Genomic DNA, 23,380 nt, shown 5'->3' with positions numbered 1-23,380 from the left:
TCAGACACCAAGTTCTTTTGAAGCAAGGTCATGGTAGCACCAGTATCCCGTAGACCACTGACCTTCTTCCCATTCACTTTAACCAGTTGCCGGTTATTCCGGTGGGCAGCTTGCACAAGGTCTGCCTCATGTAGGATGCTCCAGCATTCTTGCGCCTCTACGTAGCGGGCCGCAGGCTGAGAGTTACGTGGGATTCCGCCGGCGGGTCTTCTCCAGGACTGTGCTTGGTTCGCTGCATTTAGGGGACACTCTGGTCTTTTGTGCCCTAGTTGCTTACATCCAAAGCACCAAATAGGCTGTGAGTAGCCCCGTGAATTGAACCGGGCTCTCTGAGGGTAGTTCGTGGCCGGAGGCCGTGTGGTATAGCGGTGCGCCGGGGGTTGGTAACTGGCAGCTGCTGGGGTGACTGGGGGTCTGTACTCCACTCTAGCAGGGGGCTTAGTGGTAGCAGTGTCCAGTTTGCGGGCATCCATATACTCATCTGCCAGGCGAGCAGCTTCATGCAGGGTGGAGGGTTTACGGTCCCGAACCCACTCTCTAACTCCTGCTGATAACTTGTCAAAGCAATGTTCCAACAGGAATAGCTGCAGCACCTCTTCCCCAGATACGGCTTGGCACCCCGCTATCCAGTGAGCTGCTGTGCGGTGCACCTTACATGCCCACTCAACGTAGGAATCACCAGCTAATTTAACAGTGTCTCTGAACCGCCTCCGGTATGCCTCCGGTGTAACCGCATACCTGGAGAGCAGAGCCTCTTTCACAGTATTATAATCCCCAACCTCCTCATCTGGAATGGCCCGAAAAGCCTCACTGGCCCGGCCGGATAATTTTCCGGATAATATCGTGACCCAGTCCTCTGCGGGTACCTTGTGTAGTGCACATTGCCTCTCAAAATCCGCAAGGAACCCATCAATCTCTCCTTCTGTTTCCAGGAAGTTTTTAAAAGCTGCAAAATTTACTTTTCTCTTTTCCACTTGGGCTGCTGCAGCGCTGCTTTGGCGAAGTAGGTTGGCCTCCACAGCTGCTATGACCCGGTCAATAATTTCCGCAGATGGGTTGGGGCCATAATGTGCCAGTCTTATTTTAACCGCCCGATCAAAGCTTGCTTCTTCAGGGGTTCTGTCTGATATGCTGGGCCCATTGGTTCCTTCTGTCCCTGGTACTCTTTCCATCTTAGTCAGTATTGTAATAATCCCCCTCTTCCTGAGGTTACTGGCTTGTGTAGTTGCTCTTCTGGGCGATAAGGTTCATCCCGTCGCTTGCCACCAATTGTTACGGTACCAACAGTGTACCAAGGTTAATATCAGATGAACAATGTCCTGCATAGGGAATCAGCAATTCACAACCCAGCCAGTTTCAGGTTTAAAACAGAATGACATTTATTAAAAGGCTATGCCTAGTATTTATGCAGGTCTGACCCCCCCCCCAGATGGGGGTTGAAAGGCTGTTGTACATTACATGGAGGGAACAAGCCCTTTGACATGATACAATAGAATTATATTACTTAAACACTTCAACCACAAGACACTCTTGGACCTTCTTATCACTTAGGCGTTTTCTCTCTGGAGGTGATCAAACAATAGAATGCTTAGCACTAATTAGATTATAGCTGGAGCCAGCAACTCTGTCTTTAGAAATTAGTTTCTTAGCTAAACACAATTAACTCCTTCAGTCCTGACAGAAGGGTCTGTCACAATGAACTTGTAAACTTGTTATCTTAAGTACTGTAATCCTATTGTGGCCTGTCAAAGGACAGTGCTCTCTATCTAAATGTGTGATGGGGGATTTTGTGCTTCCCCCCCTCTCCCCCTGGGAGTGCCCTGTGTGCATGTAACCTTAATAAAAAGCAGGCTGGGCATCCCAGTCCTGAGTTCTTGTTTTGACCCTCAATCGCAGCGTTGACTCGTTTTTGTGGGCAGAAGGGTATCCTAGCTGTACTGCAGCTAAGGGAGATTATTCTATATTTGCGAGACTCATATAGAATACTATGGAAAGCAGCTTCTCCCCTCTTTAGCAATAGGGATCCAGGCTACTAAGCGGTCCATCTCTCAGCGAGACTAAGGGTAACCGTAACATTTGGCGGCAGCGGCGGGATTTTCCTGGATTTCCTAGGAGAGGTACAGAACGGATGGAGAGCGCTTACGAAAAATTGAAGCGTACAACCCTAAAGGATTTACTTGAAAGCAGAGGGGGGTACGCCAGCAACCGGCCGAGGAGAGAGCTGATCGCAGAATTGACCGAACTGGATCAGAGCTTCACAATGGCGGAAACACCGACCACGATTAGTGACGAAAAAACCAGGATTGTTCGGGAAAGGCTCTCATTATACGGGCCGAACCCCTCCATGGAATTGGTACAGCAGTTGATGGCGGAGGCGGACGAGGATATACGAGAGACTCGAGCCCACGAACTCAACCTAGCGAACGCACACCGCAATGCTGAAGCCCCGCAGGTAATCATCCCTGTCGAAAATGCTGGGAGGCCCAAGATACCCTATGCGGCATTTCGACCCTTCCTAGAGAGCGAGACAGGGATTGATGAATATTTGGCGGACTTCGAAAGGCAATGTGCCCTGCACCAGATTCCCAACAGAGAGTGGCCCACGATATTGTCTGGGAAACTATCCGGGCGAGCCCTGGAAGCCTTTCGTACTCTGGGTGCTGAGGAAGTGACACAGTATGAGCTAGTTAAGGAGACACTGTTGCGACGGTACGCTGTAACTCCGGACACGTATCGCCGACAGTTTCGGGGCACGGAAAAGAAGCCTAACGATACCCATATGGAATGGGCGCACCGAATGCAGAGAGCGGCAAATCACTGGCTGAGCGGAAGTAAAGCGGTGACTGGGGAGGAAATTTTCCAATTGTTTCTCTTAGAACATTTTTATAATGGCATGGAACAGCAAGGGAAGGAATGGCTGCGAGACAGGCGGCCTTCTACCTTAGAAGAAGCAGCCAAATTGGCCGATGAACATTATGACTCCCGTCTTCACGAACCCATGAACTACCGAGCTCCAGCACGGGTCGAACCCAGAGAGGTTTACCGTGCACCCCCTCGTGCTGAATTCCGAGCCCCGGTGCCCACAGGGCCCGTCCGACACTCAGGACCACCCAATAACAGCTCTGAGCGTCCCAGACCGACTTGCCACCGATGCAAGCAACCAGGGCATTTCATGGCTAGCTGCCCCCTTAATACGCACCAGACACCCAGGAATTACAATGACCCCTCTGGGTCCTATCGTCCGGCCCGGGCCCTCTGTGTTAACCAAGAGGCCCCTATGGAGGGATATGTGGGGCCGCTTCACGAGGCAGACCCTGTATATGCTGCCTCAGATAACCGCCAGCACCATCGGCAGAGGGTATGGCTCGAGGGGCGATCTACCGAGGGATTGCGAGACACAGGGGCTACTATCACGCTGGTACAGAGTCATTTGGTGCCAGAGCACAAGCGATCCGGACAGACTGTGGCCGTTAGAGTGGCGGGGGGGGATGTGTACAAAATTCCAACAGCTAAAGTGCATCTTGATTGGGGAGCGGGAAAGGGGGCTGTGAACGTGGGCCTAATGGATAATTTACCTGCCGAAGTACTACTGGGCAACGATTTGGGCCCCATGACTTCTGCCTATGCTCCAGTATGCAACAACGAGGCGGACCCAGTGACTACACGGGCCCAAGCCCGGACGGAGCGAGAGCTTTCACCAGTGCGGGAGACACAGGTAAGACCTACCCCGACCTTGCCTGACAGGTTAGGCCCCATACCCTGGGACACCCCAGATGCTTTCGAGGCAGAGTCTAAGACTGACCCGACCTTACAAAAGTACCGGGAACGAGCAGAGACCGGAGGGGGCGGGGCAGATAACGAAACATTCTTATGGGAAAAAGGGAAACTATACCGCTGGACAGAGAAAAGGGGACAGCGTAGGCGACAGCTGGTAGTGCCCCACAAATACCGTCAAGAAATCCTCAAAATAGGCCACGACATCCCCTTAGCAGGCCACCTAGCCGTTACCCGTACCCTACACCGCATTACTCACACGTTCTTTTGGCCAGGGGTGCACGCTGACGTTAGAACTTACTGTAACACCTGCGATGTGTGTCAACGAGTAGGAAGGCGAGGCGATCACCCTAAAGCCCAGCTAGTAAATATGCCCATTGTAGAGGAACCCTTCAGCCGGGTTGCTATTGACCTAGTGGGACCACTGGCTACCCCTAGTCCCTCCGGTAAGCGATACATTCTTACCGTAGTGGACTACGCTACCAGGTACCCAGAGGCTGTCGCCCTATCCAACATACAAGCGGATACGGTAGCGAATGCACTAGTACAGGTGTTCTCCCGGGTAGGATTTCCAAAAGAAATCCTATCCGACCGAGGCACCCAATTTACGGCTGAATTGACCCAACAACTCTGGCAGGTTTGCAAAATTAAGTCCCTCCTAAGCTCCCCATACCACCCCCAGACGAACGGGCTGTGTGAGAGGTTCAATGGGACCCTCAAGCAAATGCTCAAGACGTTCACTCAGGAATACCGAGACTGGGAACGCTTCCTGCCGCACCTCCTATTTGCTTATCGGGAGGTGCCCCAGGAAACGACAGGGTTCTCTCCCTTCGAGTTGCTCTACGGAAGAAAGGTACGGGGACCCCTAAACCTGATCCGGGAGCACTGGGAGGGAGAGATGGAGGCTGACGGTGTCCCAATTGTGCCATACGTGCTGGAACTCAGGGACCGAATGGAGCAATTAGCCAAATCCGTGCGGGCTAATCTCCAGTTGGCCCAGAGAAGACAGAAAGTATGGTACGATCGGGGGGCCCGAAAGAGAATCTTCACCATAGGACAAAAGGTGTTAGTACTTAAGCCGGTGAAGACAGACAAATTGCAGGCGTCCTGGCAGGGTCCCTACCAGATCGTAGAGAAAAGGGGAGACACCACTTATGTGATAGCTAGCTGCCACGACAACAATCTTAGAAAGACATTCCATGTAAACATGCTCAAGGAATATTTTGAGCGACCAGAGAACGTGACGGCCATATGTTGTTCCCCTCAGGAAGACCCCGACAGTTTACCCATTCCAGACCTATTAGAAAAGAGCCTCCCCACAGGTATAGTGGCTCAGGTTCAGATAGGGGACCGACTTAGCCCCACTGAAAGGGAGCAGCTCAACCAACTCCTCCAGTCCAAACACCTCACCTTCTCCCCGAAGCCAGGGTACACTACTTTAACCACCCACCAGGTAGATACTCCGGGACAAGCTCCCTTGCGCCAGGCTCCGTACCGAATCCCCGAAGCAGTTAGGACAGGAATGAAGAAGGAGATCGATGAGATGCTCCAGCTCAGGGTAATTGAGCCCTCCGATAGTCCCTGGGCCTCCCCAGTTGTCTTGGTGCCCAAGAAAGATGGGACCACCCGGTTCTGCGTAGACTATCGGAGGCTCAATGAAAATACCGTGACGGACGCTTACCCTATGCCCAGGGTAGACGAGCTACTCGATCGTATAGCCAGGGGAAATTACCTGACCACTATTGACCTCTGCAAAGGTTACTGGCAGATTCCCCTGGCCCCGGAGGCTATCCCCAAGTCGGCATTCGTCACCCCATTCGGCTTATATCAGTTTAGGGTAATACATTCCAGCGCTTGGTGGATAGGCTCCTGGATGGCTTCCAGAGTTTTGCTTGCGCCTACCTGGACGACATAGCGATCCACAGTGAGTCCTGGGAGGACCACTTAGCTCATGTGGGAATGGTTCTGGATCAGATCCGGGCTGCTGGCCTGACTCTGAAGCCAGAAAAATGCCACTTTGGTATGGCCGAGGTACAGTACCTGGGTCACCGGGTGGGGTGTGGAAAGCAGCGACCAGAGCCGGCCAAAATAGAAGCTGTCGCCAATTGGCCCACCCCCATCACTAAGACTCAGGTCCTAGCCTTCCTGGGCACGGCAGGGTACTATAGACGGTTCGTACCAGACTACAGCACACTTGCCAAACCCCTGACTGACTTGACCAAGAAGAACTTACCTCGACAGGTCCTGTGGTCTCCCCACTGTGAAACGGCTTTCCAGGCTCTCAAAAATGCTCTAATTAACGCTCCTGTCTTGGCGGCCCCAGCCCTTAACAAACATTTTATCGTCCATACCGATGCTTCCATGTTCGGGCTGGGAGCCGTCCTCAGCCAAGTAGGCGAAGATGGAGGGGAGCATCCAGTTGCCTACATCAGCCGGAAGCTCCTGCCCCGCGAAGTCAGCTATGCAGCGGTCGAAAAGGAGTGTTTGGCTTTGGTGTGGGCATTAAAGAAATTGACTCCCTATTTATATGGTCAGGAGTTCACTCTGGTCACCGACCATAACCCGTTGGTGTGGCTGAACCGGGTCTCTGGAGATAACGGCAGGCTATTACATTGGAGCTTATCGTTGCAAACCTTCAATTTCACCATTACTTACAGACCTGGGAAACAGAATGGCAACGCCGACGGGTTGTCCAGACAAACCGACCTCAGCCCCGCATAACCAGCGGTCTGGACAGCCTTAGTCTGCCCCGAAAAGGGGTCAGACCGTGTCTGCCAGAGTGTTCCACAGAAAGGGAGCAATGTTACAGAAGCATTAGTTATTTTGTTGTGAAAAGCTTATTTCCCAGCAGCAATGCCTGAACCAGCAAGCCAGCGCCTAAGAAGGGCTCCAAGAAAACCATAACAAGTTTCATTTCATAAAGAGTTAACTCTTTTTTTTCAGCTTTTAGAAACTATTGTCTAATCACCTCTGGAGCCAGACTGCTAATTGATAAGATGAACTTGTAAACTTGTTATCTTAAGTACTGTAATCCTATTGTGGCCTGTCAAAGGACAGTGCTCTCTATCTAAATGTGTGATGGGGGATTTTGTGCTTCCCCCCCTCTCCCCCTGGGAGTGCCCTGTGTGCATGTAACCTTAATAAAAAGCAGGCTGGGCATCCCAGTCCTGAGTTCTTGTTTTGACCCTCAATCGCAGCGTTGACTCGTTTTTGTGGGCAGAAGGGTATCCTAGCTGTACTGCAGCTAAGGGAGATTATTCTATATTTGCGAGACTCATATAGAATACTATGGAAAGCAGCTTCTCCCCTCTTTAGCAATAGGGATCCAGGCTACTAAGCGGTCCATCTCTCAGCGAGACTAAGGGTAACCGTAACAATTACTTTTAAGATTAGCTAATTTTGGCGGGTTGGTTGACTTCCAATTTTTAAGTATTAGATTCCTAGACACTAATATGATTGTATTGATCAGTTCATTATTCTTATAGTGTTCGGAATACTTTACTAAAAAGATGACTTGGTGTTCTTTGATCTCTTCCTCTAATTTCAATTTTTCATGAATCCAATAATTTATTCGGGACCACAATTGTAGCACTTTGGGTCATCTCAAGAAGTAATGAGTCAGATCTGCTAAATCAGCTCTACATTTAGGGCAAGTTTGTTTAAATTTATATCATCTGTTTAACAAGTTTATTGTCTTGTTCACTAATTTTTAATGTGATTCTCGTCAAATTGTAGGGACCCTGATTGGAACAGCCAATAGAATGCGAGCTCAATCATATTGGCTGATTGGAGCAGCCAATAGGATTGAAGCTCAATCCTATTGGCTGTTTGTATCAGCCAATAGGATTTTTTAACCTTTAATTCCGATTGGCTGATAGAATTCTATCAGCCAATCGGAATTCAAGGGACGCCATCTTGGATGACGTCCCTTAAAGGAACATTTATTCTTCAGTTGCCGTGAAAAGAAGAGGATGCTCTGCGCCGGATGTCTTGAAGATGGAGCCGCTCCGCGCCGGAAGGATGAAGATAGATTATGCCGTCTGGATGAAGACTTATGCCGGCTTGGATGAAGACTTTGGCCCGCTTGGTGAAGACTTCTCCCGGCTTTGTTGAGGACTTCTTGTCACTTGGATGAAGACTTCTGCCGCTTCGTTGAGGATGGATGTCCGGTCTTCAAAAACTGTAAGTGGATCTTCGGGGGTTAGGGTTTATTGGGTGGGTTTTATTTTTGGATTAAGATTTGGGCTGAAAAAGAGCTAAATGCCCTTTTAAGGGCAATGCCCATCCAAATGCCCTTTTCAGGGCAATGGGTAGCTTAGGTTTTTTAGATAGGTTTGTATTTGGGGAATTTGGTTGTGTGGGTGGTGGGTTTTAGTGTTGGGGTTCTTTTTTTTTTTTTACAGGTAAAAGAGCTGATTTCTTTGGGGCAATGCCCCGCAAAAGGCCCTTTTTAGGGCTATTGGCAGTTTAGTTTAGGCTAGGGTTTTTTTATTTTGGGGGGGGGGGCTTTTTCATGTTGATAGGGCTATTTGATTAGGTGTAATTAGTTTAAATATTTGATAATTTCTTTTTTATTTTGTGAAATTTAGTGGGGGGGTTTGGAATTTAGTTAATTGTATTTAATTAATGTAATTGATTTAATTGTAGTGTAAGGATAGGTGTTAGTGTAACTTAGGTTAGGTTTTATTTTACAGGTACATTTGTATTTATTTTACCTAGTTAGCTAGTAAATAGTTAATAACTATTTACTAACTATTCTACCTAGTTAAAATAAATACAATCTTGCCTGTGAAATAAAAATAAACCCTAAGCTAGCTACAATGTAACTATTAGTTATACTGTAGCTAGCTTAGGGTTTATTTTATAGGTAAGTATTTAGTTTTAAATAGGAATTATTTAGTTAATGATTGTAATTTCTTTTAGATTTATTTTCATTATATTCAAGCTAGTGGTGTTAGGGTTAGGGTTAAGTTAGGGTTAGACTTAGGGTTAGGGGTTAATAACTTTAGTATAGTGGTGCCGATGTTGGGGGCGGCAGATTAGGGGTTAATAAATATAATGTAGGTGGCGGCGACATTGGGGGCAGCAGATTAGGTGTTAATAAATTTAATGTAGGTGTCAGCGATGTTGGGGCGGCAGATTAGGGGTTAATAAGTGTAATGTAGGTGGCGGCGACATTGGGGGCGGTAGATTAGGGGTTTATAAGTGTAGGTGGGTGGCGGCGACATTGGGTGCAGCAGATTAGGGGTTAATAAGTATAATGTAGGTGGTGGCGATGTTGGGGCGGCAGATTAGGGGTTAATGTAATGTAGGTGTCAGCGATGTCGGAGGCAGCAGAGGTGTTTAGACTCGGGGTTTATGTTAGGGTGTTAGGTGTAAACATAAATTTTGTTTCCCATAGGAATCAATGGGGCTGCTTTATGGAGCTTTACGCTCCTTTATTGCAGGTGTTAGCCTTTTTTTTAGCCGGCTCTCCCCATTGATGTCTTTGGGGAAATCGTGCACAAACACGTAAAACCAGCTCAAAGCAGGCTGGTATTTGTGTGCGGTATAGAGCTCAATTTTACTCTATGCTCACTTATTGCCTGCTAACGCCGGGTTTTTGTAAACGTGTAATAGCATCGCTATAGGGAGATGAGCGGTGGAAATAACTTGCAAACTCTTACCCCAAAACTAGCCAATAGTTTTACAAATATGTTTAACTGGATTTCTACCAGGTATAAAACCTGTTTGATTATGCTGTAAGTTAAGATTTGGTTTCAACCGCTTGGCAATAATTGAGGCTAATAATTTATAATCAAAATTTAACAATGATATTGGCCTATAGATTAGGGCAATGTTAGATGCAGGGAAATTCTTAGAGCGTATGCTCTCCTCATTATAGTACTTATTAAACAGTTTGGGGTAATTTGTTCGATTAGAATTCTATAAAACTCTACTGGAAGTGTATTGGGGCCCGGAGCTTTGTTTGTTTTGGCCATTTTTATTCCTTCTGTAATCTCTTGTATTGTTATTGGTTCATTTAATTGCTCTATTATTTCCTGTGTTTATCTAGACACTTTAACTTTATTCCAGAACATTTTCTTAGCTTCTGGGTTGAGTTGTTCTGCTGTATATAATTTTTGGTAACACTCTAGAAAGGTCTTATTTATATCTAAATTACGTGTATATCTTTTGGGGCCGTTTTTAACTCCTGCTATATACGTGTTATATCTATTTTTCGTGATCCTGGCTAAATATTTTGCTGATCTACCTTTAAATCCACCATATCTTGCTTTCAGGTATTTCTCTTCTTGTATTATATTTTGTTTTAAAAAAATATCTTGTTGTAATTTCATATTCATATATTTGTCCCAGTTACTTTTAGAGTGTTGTGCCCAGTAAGCATTATAACTATTTTTAACACTGTTCGATAATTGATGGTCACGCTGTTTATACTTTTTCCTCTCCCAGTATAGGTATCTTTTAATCTCCCCCCGTAATACTGCCTTCCCAGATTACCAATATGTTTCCACTTTATCCCTATAAGCTGAATTAAAATCATCAAACTCCAGTAATTTAAGCCTTAGCCATGTCTGGAATTTTGGCCAGTTATCTAAGTATTTAGGAAAATAATAACTACTAGGTTGGGATGGTTGTCCATTTTTCAGTTTAAATTGTAAGGTAATTACTGCATGGTCCCATATAAGAATGTTTTAAATATCTGCTTCTATCTCTAATCCGGTCATATTTTCTGATGTCAGAAACATATCAATATGTGACATTGCTTGATGGCCTTTTGAAATCCATGTAAAAGTTTTTGTTTCTGGGTTCTGGAGACGCCAGATATCACAGACCCCCACCTTGTTACAGAAACTTCTAAAAAGATGATTTTTCTTATCCCTTCTTCTAGGTACTTTAGTCATTCTATCAATATTTTGCATGGGAGTTAGATTTAGATCACCTCCTATTATAATATTTCCTTTCCTATATTTCATTAACTTAATTGCTAATAAATCCCAAAAGTTAACATCCATTATATTCGTACCATACACATTACATATTACATGTGGAGTTTCTTCTATAGCTACCTCAATAATCTGATATCGACCTTCTGAGTCTAGTATTTTATCTTTAACCCCTTAATGACCACAGCACTTTTCCATTTTCTGTCCGTTTGGGACCAATGCTATTTTTACATTTTTGCGGTGTTTGTGTTTAGCTGTAATTTTCCTCTTTCTCATTTACTGTACCCACAAATATTATATACCGTTTTTCTCGCCATTAAATGGACTTTCTAATACCATTATTTTCATAATATCTTATAATTTACTATAAAAAAAAAAAAAAAATATGAGGAAAAATGGAAAAACACACTTTTTCTAAATTTGACCCCCAAAATCTGTTACATATCTACAACCACCAAAAATCACCTATGCTAAATAGTTTCTAAATTTTGTCCTGAGTTTAGAAATACCCAATGTTTACATCTTCTTTGCTTTTTTTGTAAGTTATAGGGCCATAAATACAAGTAGCACTTTGCTATTTCCAAACCATTTGTTTTCAAAATTAGCGCTAGTTACATTGGAACACTTATATCTTTCAGGAATCTCTGAATATCCATTGACATGTGTATATTTTTTTTTAGTAGACAACCCAAAGTATTGATCTAGGCCCATTTTGGTATATTTCATGTCACCATTTCACAGCCAAATGCGATCAAATACAAAAAATCGTTCACTTTTTCACAAATTTTTTCACAAACTTTTGGTTTCTCACTGAAATTATTTACAAACAACTTGTGCAATTATGGCATAAATGGTTGTAAATTCTTCTCTGGGATCCCTTTGTTCAGAAATAGCAGACTTATATGGCTTTGCTTTTTGGTAATTAGAAGGTCGCCAAATGCCGCTGTGCATCACACGTGTATTATGGCTAGCAGTGAAGGGGTTAATTATGTAGTTTGTAGGGAGCTTGCAGGGTTAATTTTAGCTTTAATGTAGAGCTCAGCCTCCCACCTGAAACATCAGACCCCCTGATCCCTCCCAAACAGCTCTCTTCCCTCCCCCACCCCACAATTGTCCCCGCCATCTTAAGTACTGGCAGAAACTCTGCCAGTACTAAAATAAAAGCTATATTTGTTTTTGTTTTAGCATATTTACATATGCTGCTATGTAGGATCCCCCCTTAGCCCCCAACCTCACTGATCCCCAACCAAACAGCTCTCTAACCCTCCCCCACGATCCTGCCCCCCTCCACTCCACACGGCCCATCGATGGCCGCCCACCCGCCTCCCAGACTGGCTCCCACCCACCAACGATACCGGCCATCGATGTCCGGTGCAGAGAGGGCCACAGAGTGGCTCTCTCTGCATCGGATGGCCAAGGGGGGTTATTGCAGGATGCCTTGATATCGAGGCATCACTGCAATAACCGGAAAGCAGCTGGAAGCGAGCAGGATCGCTTCCAGCTGCTTTCCAGACCAAGGACGTACGCCATACGTCCTCAGGCGTTAAATGTATTTTTTTTTTAGAACGTATGGCGTACGTCCTTGGTCGTTAAGGGGTTAATTTGATAAATTGCATTTTTATTAAAAAGGATAGCTACACCCTTCTTCCTGTCTTGTGAGGGAGCGGCTGTCACCCCTCCAACCCATTTAGAATTTAATTTACTAGATTCCAATTCATTTAAGTGTGTTTCTTGTACTAGCGCTATCTCTGGTTTTGTTTGACCAATTTGTTTAACTATAAATTTTCTTTTAATTGGGGAGGTGATCCCGCCCACATTCTAGGAAATTATTTTAACGCCACCTTTCCCCATTGTCCCTGTAAATTAAGATCACATAAAAACACCAAAGAGCTAGGAGGGTGGGGGAGGAAAATAAAAGAAAAAGGTAAATACGCACGTAAATAAGCTCAACCCACTTCTCTCTGACTGCCCATCCTTATAATAGAGTAACCTAAACATTTATTGATCCCTACCCCCCTTTGTCCAAGCAGTACTAAGTTATATTTGAACAGTCCTCTTGCACTCTTTCCCATAGTACATTTGTAGTAAGTTTTCTGGCAACAGTCCTCTTGGACATAATAGCGTCCTATTCCACCCCTTTCTCTTTGCAGTAATTCTTGGCCTCTTGTGTATTGTTTAAGGTTATACTCTCTCCCTCATATCTCACTATCAATTTTGTTGGATATACCATTCTCACATCCAAATTGGCTTTCAGTAATTTTGAGCAATATGGTGAAATTTTAGCGGATGTATCCGGAGAGAAATCCTGGAATATCAGAATTTTGCTTTGTTCTATTATTAGGGGATTTATTTTCAGATAACATCTTAATACATTCATTTTATCCTGATAATTTAGGAACTTTGCAATGATTGGCCTTGCTCTAGAGCAGTAGTCTCAAAGTACAGGCCCTGGGGCCATTTACGGCCCCCAAGATAGTTTCATATGGCCCTCCCTTGTTTTATAGATAAACCATTAATTTGGACTGTGAATTCTTTTTTAGGGTTCTAAGAAGTGTAATTACTTGATGTTCTATATAGGCACTCACAAGATAAATATAAATACAAGCGTCCAGTGTAGAGTCCCACCATGCACTGCTTGGATAAATGTCACTTTTAAAACAGTTATACAGTTCCAGAACGATCACTTCACTTGGCATTCACAAGATACATATAGACAACTGTGCATGTCTGTTGTGGGCTACAATTCCCACCATGCACTACTACTTGGGTAAATGTCACTTCCAGTTCCTAGTATATCTAGCACTTACTCAGATCAAGTGGCCCCCATGGGCAAAGAACACTTGGCCAGTGGCCCCCAGATGCATTGAGTTTGATACCCCTGCGAGGAACCTCCATGTTTTTATGATCTGGACCTTTTCGGTTGATTCTTTCCACTTGTAATCCTTGTGGGGATACTTGCATCTGCAAGACCTTAGGGAGTTGAATTGTAATGAAATGCATTAAATTCTGATTTTCCAGGGTCTCAGGTAGGCCTATAATTCTCAAGTTATTCTTCCTTGATCGATCTTCCAGATTCTCAACTCTTGCTCTTAATATTTCCAATTTCTTATCAACAATTATTTTATTCTGTTCTGTCTGATTTGATCTATCCTCTAGATCTGATATCCTACCTTTTATTTCCCCCAGTCTGAATGAGAACTGTTTTATTTCATTAGTCAAACCACTGACTAATTTCAGCTTTAAGTGTATCAGGTTGCGGTAAAATCATTTGCAATATCTGTGATACTATCTCATTTATTCCAGTACTAGCAATGTTAACTTCCAATTGCTCCTGTGTGTTTGTCTCCCTATGTTTAGGGGGCATGGTGGGTGAATTGCTTCGGCTAGAGGCTATACATTTTGTGAAAATAAGAGAAAAGACAAGTGGAAAACAAAACTAAGGAGATTATTACCTAGTGTATTTTTAGGTGAACCAAAGGAAAATAATAAATAAAAAGAGGAAGTGAAAAAGAGCTAAGAACCTATGCTTCTAATTTTCTGTGCATTTAACCTCAGTGTTGGTACTAGCGTGTTTTAGAAAAGTTGTCCCCCGTTCCCGTGTATATAGCCTGCCTCCTTGTCTTCACAATTGTCTATTCCCAAACATGATATATTTTCATGACCATTTTACTTTCTAAACAGTGCAAATGTTGTCATTCCTACATGCAATCCAGAGCTCCTATCACAGACATGTAGTGACGAACCATTAAGTCCTACGTCCTTATAGATATTGCCAATCCTCCCTTAGTCAAATATATACCTTTAACAGAGCTTCCTTTTACTCTATATTTATCTATAAACCACAACCTGTGTTTGTTACACAGTTTATTATCTCAACAGTACCTCACTCCAATAATTCACTCACATTTATGATATGCTATTTTAAGATTATAACGTTTGTATTTAGGGCACTATTATAAATCCCCCCTTATGCTGGGTAGTATATCCTCTCTTTGCCTCTATAATCAGAGTGACACCCACAGCTGTTTAGCTTTCCACACATACAATTCAGGTACCATATATATTTCAATCCTTATATCAAATGTTTGATTTATCTCAATTGCGCACCTTTACCTGTGCTTTTTGGGGTTATTTACACTTGTTATTTACTATACTGTGGATTATCGGGATTTATGCATATATTTAAGACTTTATTACAAATATCCCCATGTATGCAATACTATGTTCGCTATTACCCTTCTAACTCCAATACTACTCAGAGTTATTTAACTGCCAAAGTATAATTTACATATCACATGCATTTAAATCTTTAAGCATTCCTTCTAGATTTAAGCATAGGATTAAATATAACCAGTATAGTGACTTGCACAGCCTCTTATTACACCAATATTATCTCCTGAGTTCCTAAAGGGATAGAAAAACATTATATCATGTCCACTTTATAGTCCAAAGAAGACTTTGCTAAGTTCCGGGAGGAGACGGAGCATGTGGAGAAGCTGCAGCTTCGCACGCTGAACTGAGGAGCAGAGAACGCCATCCACAAAGCACGTTTTTTCCTTGGCCAAGATGGGTACCGGCCTGGAAGGAGGAAGAGGTCCCTAGCGTCACGGAAGTCGCACTGAGAATAGGGGGCTCCAGTGGTTGGAGTAGCTCCGGAGAGGTGGAGAAGAAGGCGGGTGTCAGAGGACGCACAGGCAGCAGCTATAGCGCAAAGCACAAGGAAATTGACATTGGAGCCTGCTGATAGACAGGGAGATGCTGATTGATGACCTTAAGGAAATAGGTGATGATACTGTGGCATAAGAAAAAACTGCCTATAAGTTTGGGACGCCTCTACAGGTATCACTTTACTTGTTTCCTTGCAACACACTGTGTAAGATCCCCAAATAAGAAGAAGCAGGGGTATATTTTTCAGTAAATAAAGGCATATTATTACCAGAACTTTCTAGAGCTGTAGGGGAGGAATAAAGGTGACAGTCTCTGTCTAGATTTATATAAGAGGCAGTGGAGAATATTCAATGTTAAAACTAAATAGAGTAAAAGTCGCTTGACTGTCTAGATTCACTGCATAAAGTGTGGAAAGCTCCCATAACCCATCAGGGTAGGAGTATACAAACAAAAGGAGGCTAAATAAACAGAAAACAAACCCCCCAGCTACTGAACGAGATGTTTGGCAAACTATACATAATAATTTGGGGCTCTCATACCCCATTAGGGTAGGAGCAAAGAGGTCAAAGTACTCCCATGACCCTGAAGGATAGTAGTTTATGGACTATCGGCTGAAAAGTTGGGCCCTAGTGTTAATTGCACCTAGACAGAGGCCTAGACGGAAAGGAGAATCCACCCCATAGCAGCTCCCATAACCTGAGGGTAGGAGCAAGGGCTACAGAAAAGAACAGAAAAGGGTACCGGGTGTAAACACAAGGCTGCAGTTTCTAAGGCGCTGGCTGTTCTCCTGTCTTCAAACAAGCATAAAAGTTCAGTTCTATATGTTCTATGTGCCCTGAAACCAGGGATACCGCTATGTCTTCAGGTGGTGATGTCTCCTCTGGTGATGAGGACTCTTCAACTGATATTGAGCCTGATATTTTCTCTTGTTTGTTTAAAGTTGAACATATTCTTCCTCTTTTACAGGAGATCTTAATTAATTTAGGGGGTTAAAGATCTTACAGTTTCTTTCTGATGATAAGTATTTTAATATTTTAAATTCAGTTTTTAAGACTGTTGTTAATCTCCCTGAGGTTTTCCCTGTTCTTGAGGCTGTCTCTGACTTGATTTCAAGGGAATGGTCTAAGCCAGTTAATTAATTTACTCCTTCTGCAAGGTCTAAAAAGTTATATTCTTTACCTGCTGCTAATATTGATTTTGGAAAAAGTTCCCAAAGTTGATGGGGTCATTTCCACTCTAGCTAAACGTCCTACTACTCCTTTGGAAGACAATACTGTTTTTGAAGACCGTTCAATGCTGTTTTTGAAGAGATAGAAAATTAGAGTTTTTTCATAGAAGGGACTTTTTACAAGCAGAGTGTTTAATAGGCCAGATATTTCTATTGCTAATGTGGCTGCTGCTTCTACTTACTGGTTGTCTAGTCTTTAATAGAAGTCTTCAGACTCGCCAGAAACAGCAGTTATGAAGCAGCGGTCATAAAGACCGCTGCTCTATAACACTGTCCACCTGCTCTGAGCAGGCGGACAGGAATCGCGGGAATTCAACCCGATTGAGTATGATCGGGTTGATTGACACCCCCTGATGGCGGTCGATTGGCTGCGAGTCTGCAGGGGGTGGTGTTGCACCAGCAGCTCTTGTGAGCTGCTGGTGCAATGCTGAATACGGAGACCGTATTGCTCTCCGCATTCAGCGATGTCTGTCGGACCTGATCCGCACTGTCGGATCAGGTCCGACAGACATATGATAAATAGGCCTCTATATGTGTAGATTAATGTCAAAAGCATGTCTTTGGCAGGAGAGCCTTATCACTTAAATCCTGATCTGCTTATATGAAAATCTAGATTATTATCTCTTTCCTTTCAGGGAAATAAGTTGTTTGGTTTTGAGTTAGATTCTATATTATCTACTGTTACTGGAGGTTAAAGTCTATAGGAAAATCTAAAGCTTTTAATCATTTTGGTTCCTTTTGTCAGAATAAGGAACAAAAGGTTAACTCCTCTACTCAGAAGTAAGGCTTCTCTTGTTCAGTTCTCTGAGATCACAGGGAGATTGGGATCCTCAGGAGGCGAGATTACCAATACATTTTCTAAAACTCTTTGTAATTTTCAGGGTTCTTCAAGCTTGGCCTCTGTTGAAAAGAGAGTCTAATCTATGTTTACAGACAGACAATGTCACATCAGTAGCTTATGTCAACCATCAGGGGGGACATCACAGTTCCCTAGAAATGATGGAGGTGTCTTGAATTTTCATGGGCAGAAACCAATTTCTGTCTTGTCTCTGTGATTCATATTACAGGGGTGAACAACTGGGAGGCAGACTTTCTCAGTCATCATTCTCTACATCCAGGGGAGTGATCTCTTTACCAGGATGTTTTAAATCAGAATGTGGATCTTTGGGGTCTCCCAAAGATCGATCTGATTGCTTCTCATTTGAACAACATACTTCCTATGTTCTTTGCGAGATCCAGGGATCCTCAGACAAAGTTAGCAAATGCTCTAGTAGTTCATTGGTCATTCCAGCTTGCTTATCTGTTTCTTACTCTGGTACTTCTTTCCAGAGTAATTTCCAAGAAAATGCTAGAGAAGTCTTCAGTAATCCTTATTTCACCATTGTGGCCTCCCAAGATTTGGTATGCAGATCTGGTTCAGATGTCCATCTTTGGAATCTTTGCTTCTTCCTCTGCTGTCAGATCTTCTGTCTCAAGATCAGTTTTTTCATCATGATTTCAAGTCTCTGATTCTGTGTTTGAGACCTTGATTCAGGCTCATAAGTCTGTAACTAGGAGAACCTTTCACAAGGTCTGGAAGGCCTTTATTTCTTGGTGTGTAGATCATGGTTTTTCCTGGAATTCTTTCAAAATTCCTAGAATTGTGCAGTTCTTACAGAATGGTCTGGATAAAGAGCTCTATGAAGAGGCAGATTTCTGCTCTTTCAGTTTTGTTCCACAGGAAGATTGCTAATCATCCTGATATTCAGGATTTTGTTCAAGCTCTGGTCTGTATTAAACCTTTAACCCCTTAATGACCACATCACTTTTCCATTTTCCAACTGTTTGGGACCAAGGCTATTTTTACATTTTTGCGGTGTTTGTGTTTAGCTGTAAATTTTCCTCTTACTCATTTACTGTACCCACACATATTATATACCGTTTTTCTCGCCATTAAATGGACTTTCTAAACATACCATTATTTTCATCATATCTTATAATTTACTATAAAAAAATATAAAATATGATGAAAAAAATGGAAAAAACACACTTTTTCTAACTTTGACCCCCAAAATCTGTTACACATCTACAACCACCAAAAAACACCCATGCTAAATAGTTTCTAAATTTTGTCCTTAGTTTAGAAATACTCAATGTTTACATGTTCTTTTTTTTTTTTTGCAAGTAATAGGGCAATAGATACAAGTAGCACTTTGCTATTTCCAAACCACTTTTTTTCAAAATTAGCGATAGTTACATTGGAACACTGATATCTGTCAGGAATCCCTAAATATCCCTTGAAATGTATATATATATTTTTAGAAGATATCCTAAAGTATTGATCTAGGCCCATTTTGGTATATTTCATGCCACCATTTCACCGCCAAATGTGATCAAATGCTTGTGCAATTATGGCACAAATGGTTGTAAATGTTTTTCTGGGATCCCCTTTGTTCAGAAATAGCAGACATATATGGCTTCGGCATTGCTTTTTTGGTAATTAGAAGGCCGCTAAATGCCACTGCGCACCACACATGTATTATGCCCAGCAGTGAAGGGGTTCATTAGGGAGCTTGTAGGGAGCTTGTAGCGTTAATTTTAGCTTTAGTGTAGTATAGTAGACAACCCAAAGTATTGATCTAGGTCCATTTTGGTATATTTCATGCCACCATTTTACCGCCAAATGTGATCAAATAAAATTGTTCACTTTTTCACAAATTTTAGGTTTCTCACTGAAATTATTTACAAACTCTGGGATCCCCTTTGTTCAAAAATAGCAGACATATATGGCTTTGGCGTCGCTTTTTGGTAATTAGAAGGCCTCTAAATGCCGCTGCGCACCACACGTGTATTATGCCCAGCAGTGAAGGGGTTAATTAGGTAGCTTGTAGCGAGCTTGCAGGGTTAATTTTAGCTTTAGTGTAGAGATCAGCCTCCCTCCTGAGACGTCTCACCCCCTGATCCCTCCCAAACATCTCTCTTCCCTCCCCACCCCACAATTGTCCCCGCCATCTTAAGTACTGGCAGAAAGTCTGCCAGTACTAAAATAAAAGTTGCTTTTTTGTGTGTGTGTGTTTTTTTTAAAAAAACCCACATATTCTGCTATGTAGGATTCCCCCTTAGTCCCCAACCTCCCTGATCCCCTCCAAACGGACCTCTAACTCTCCCCATCTACCTTAATGTGCACCATCTTGGGTACTGGCAGCTGTCTGCCAGTACCCAGTTTACAATAAAATGTTTTTTTTTGTTTGTTTTTTCATATTTTTCCCCCCCTCAAAAACCAACCCCCACCCCCTCCCAGATCCCTTAGATCAAAATTCTCTCCCTCCTGTCTCCCACTTTATGTTGGAAAAAAGTCTAGTGTTCCCACCCAGTCCCGCCCCCGTGCACGAGCCCGCCAGCCGCCCCTATGCATGTGCATTTGTGCGTGTGCCCCCAGTGGCCCCGCCCGCGATCCTGCCACCCTCTTTCTCCTTCCTAACATCGATGGCCGCCCACCCATCTCCCACATTGGCTCCCACTCACCAACGATCACGGCCATCGATGTCCGATGCAGAGACAGCCACAAAATGGGTCTCTCTGCATCGGATGGCTAAAAACTGTTATGGCAGGATGCCTTAATATCAAGGCATCACTGAAATAACAGGAAAGCGGCTGGAAGTGATCAGGATCGCTTCCACCATTTGAAGGAACCAACGGCGTACAGGGTACGTCCTTGGTCATTAAGGCCATTTTTTTGTAGGACGTACCCTGTACATCGTTGGTCCTTAAGGGGTTAAAAAAGCCAACTTCTCCTTGGAATCTTAACCTGTTGTTAAGGGTTTTGCAGACTCCTCCTTTTGAACCTATGCATAATAAGGATATTAAATTACTTTTTTGGAAAGTGTTATTTATTTTGACTATCTCTTCTGCTAGAAGAGTTTATGAGTTATCTGCACTTTCTTGTTATTCTCTTAATCTGATTTTTCATCAGGATAAGGCTGTTTTACTGACTTATTTTAATTTTTTCCCTAAAGTTGTTTCATCTGATAACTTAAGTAAACATATTGTTGTTCCTTCTTTGTGTCCTAATCCTAAGAATTCTTCAGAGAGATATTTGCATTCTTTGGACATTGTTAAGTCATTTAAATATTACATTGATGTTACTAAGGACTTTAGACAAACTTCTAGTTTGGACATTCATTTTTCTGGTACTAGGAAGTGTCAGAAAGTTTCTGCTGTTTCTTTCACCTCTCGGTTGAAACTTTTGATTCACAAGACTTACTTTGAAGCAGGTCAGCCTCCTTTGCAGTAGATTACTGCTCATTCTACTAGGTCAGTTGCCTCTTCTTTGGCTTTCAAGAATGAGGATTCAGTTGATCAGATTGGTCTTGGTCTTCTTTGCATACTTTTACTAAATTCTACCATTTTGATGTTTTTGGTAGAAATGTTTGCCTGTTTGATTTATTTTAAGTGCATTAAAAACAAAAAGATTTATTGGGGTTGTGGATTTAATTTCTCAGTGAAAAAGGATGTTTTTTTTAAACCCTCCCTTTATAATATTACCCATGGACTCCACATCTTGGATATTATTTCCCAAGAGTAATGGATTGTGGACTCACCACCTATATGAAATAAAACATTATTTATGCTTATCTGATAAATTAATTTCTTTAATGGTGGTGAGAGCCCACAAGACCCTACCCGTTTTTTTTCTGGGGTTAGTTTTTTTCTTCAGTACATCATTTTTCCCTGATCCTTTAATGGCTCTTATTCATTTTTCTTACCTCACTTTTCTTGGCTATACCTTAGACTGAGGTACATGTGAGGTGGGAGGGGTTTTATAGGGCTCTTGGGGTTTGAGAATCTTTAGCTCCTCCTAGTGGTAGCGAAGAGTAATTCCAAGGAGCAATACATTGTGGACTCTCACCAGGATAAAATAAACTAATTTTTGGGTAAGCATAAATTAAGTTTTTTAGCTGTAAAAATTATATTTATTCTAGCAGCACACACAACTCCTTATTTTTTTAACTTATTGTGTGTCCCAATAAATGTAGGTTGTCGCCATTATTGATGGAATATAAGCCTATAAATCTCTGTTGATTATATCTATCCTTGGTAATAAGCCTGGTGCATATCTAGGTATTCCTGATGTGTATAAAAACAAAACCTGCTTCCATAAAAAAAAATAAAAAATGTTTTATTGTCTTATAATAACCGAAAATAAGATGCAATTGGTTTTCAACATAACCAGTATAGTTTCTGGTGTTTGTGGTTTCTGTGACATATCCCCTGGGATCCCATCCACAAATGACTGCTCAGTATTTACATTATTAGTTCAGTCTTAAGAAGAAGGGATACAGTGTAATTAATCTCCAAGGGGTGCCGTTTCCTAATTGTCTGACAGTAATTACAGTAATTGATTCAATCCCTGAAATTGACATGATCCTACCTGCAAGAAGAGCTTTATATTTGTTAATAGGTAATCAGATACTCATCAGCAAAATAATTCTATATACAAATTAACAAAATAATAATGTTATTGTAAATAGTAGGAAAATGCTGGTAGACATGAGATCAATGAAAAAACTATTTTCAAACAACAAAACCAGTTACCAGCTAATTCTCTGGCTTTACCTGAGAAAGGTTTTAATACAAAACTCTCTATCCAGACTGCTTGGAACCACAAAAGGTTTGGAACATTTGCATCTGTAAAGCTGGGAGAGAGGCTGGGACTAAGTGTAGATTACAATGTTGTGCCATTTAGGCAATATCTACAGCTTATATATGCAACTTAAAGGTAGTTTTCTTGTATACATAGAATCATCAGAGAAATCACAGTACTGCAATCAGAACAGTAATAGTTGTTTTAATTAAATATAGACTTTCGGGGGAACTTCCGGGCAGCGGCCATGTCTGGTCGCACAGCTGAATGCTGCTCCAGCTTTCCAGGAACAATTGTATAATATTTCCTTGCAATAGCATCTTATATACAAATATTAAGTAGAACTGGACTCTACTAAACACAGTGCACCTATCAAGATTGATATAGATGGGATTGCTGTTGTCATTAGTGCTCGGTGCTATTTTGGGGCCTGGCCTCTTTATACCCCCCGACAGGACATGCTCTTTTCCTGTCGTTACAAGGCACTAAATAAGTGCTGAACTGCAACCGGGTATTACCTACTAACTCTATGGGGCTAAAATGAAGCATCTTCAGGAAGCAATTTGTGCACTTTTGGAGGAGCATTTTTTCAAACTACACTGCTTGATAGATCAGTGTTTTAACTTTGACGAGTTCGCTACCCAGGATCCCGCCATAATTATAGAGGAAACTAACGGAGGACTACAATTCCAGCAAGTAGCTCATGCAGACACCTTCTACTACCTACAATGTTCAGACTCGGATTGCCAGAATCTAGAGAGGCCCAGAACACTCCTCGATGGCGACATATCCAGCGAGCACAAGACGCAGAACATTGTACTCTCGGATCGCATCATAGATCCCCACGCTATTGACAGCAGCTTACCAAGGAAGGGGCGGTATAGTTTACTTTTACTCTACTTGATACGTGGTGAGTCTGCAATTAGCCTTCGGGTAGATCGCACGAGGTTCCTGTCCATCATGCTGAAACACGGTTCATTAATGTCTATGGGAAATTTCACTGACGGCTCTCACTTCTCTTGGCGTTCTGGCATAGGATGAAGTTTGAATACCGTACAAGCAAACAGGGATATGGGAGTTTGTGAAAGTGAACTCTTTTAATGACTCTTAAGTTGCTTATAGTTAACTACTGGGACCGCT

Source organism: Bombina bombina, chromosome 3, assembly GCF_027579735.1.
Source record: "Bombina bombina isolate aBomBom1 chromosome 3, aBomBom1.pri, whole genome shotgun sequence".
NCBI lineage: Eukaryota > Metazoa > Chordata > Amphibia > Anura > Bombinatoridae > Bombina > Bombina bombina.
Note: the sequence above shows the minus strand (reverse complement) of the source record.